Source organism: Cebus imitator, unplaced genomic scaffold (genome assembly GCF_001604975.1).
Source record: "Cebus imitator isolate Cc_AM_T3 unplaced genomic scaffold, Cebus_imitator-1.0 Scaffold15, whole genome shotgun sequence".
NCBI classification, from domain to species: domain Eukaryota; kingdom Metazoa; phylum Chordata; class Mammalia; order Primates; family Cebidae; genus Cebus; species Cebus imitator.
In genome coordinates this window covers 4,082,897-4,083,796 of record NW_016107330.1, presented here as the reverse complement: position 1 = coordinate 4,083,796, position 900 = coordinate 4,082,897, and positions in this window count along the sequence as shown.

The window sequence follows — 900 nt, the reverse complement described above, 5'->3', positions numbered from 1 at the left end:
CCACAAACATGGAGTTTTACTGATATGTGACCTTCATAGTCCTAACTGTGAGGTAGGGAAGAGTTTACTCTCTTTCTGACATTAGACAGAAGACCATTCAGATTTCATGCTCATTCTCATGTGGTCATTTTTAAACTGATGGTAAAATTACACCCAGGATAATTTATGGCCATTGTGGGAATTATTGGAAATCTTTAACACTGTTTTTCTAACAAAACCACAACTGCTGGATTAAACAGTCTAAATGGGATGTTGGCATGTAGGGGTTTTTTGTGGGGTTTTTTTTTTGGACAGGATCTCATTCTATTGCCCAGGCTAGAGTACAGCAATGGTGTGAACACGGCTCACTGCAACCTCAATTTTCCAGGCTCAAGGGATTCTCCCACCTGAGCCACCCAAATAGCTGGGACTACAGATGCATGCCACCATGACCGACTAATAGTTTAAAGTTTTTTGTAGAGGCCAGGCACCAGTGGCTCTCGGCTGTAATCCCAGCATTTTGGGAGGACAAGATGGGTGGATAACTTGAGGTCAGGAGTTCGAGACCAGCCTGGCCAACATGGTGAAACCCCACCTGTACTAAAAACACAAAAATTAGCTGGGCATGGTGGTGGGTGACTGTAATCCCACCTACTCAGGAGGCTGAGGCAGGAGAATCCCTTGAGCCTGGGAGGCAGAGTGAGCCAAGATCACACCACTGCGATCCAGCCTGGGCAACAGAGTGAGACTCTAACCCCCCAACCCCCAAAAAAATATTTTGTAGAGGTGAGGGTTTACCATGTTGCCCAGATTGGTCTTGAATCCCTAGGTTCAAATGATCCTCCTGCCTTGGCCTCCCAAAATTTTGGCTTATAAGCATGAGTTGCTGTTCCCACCAAGAATTTTTTTTTTTTTTTTTTT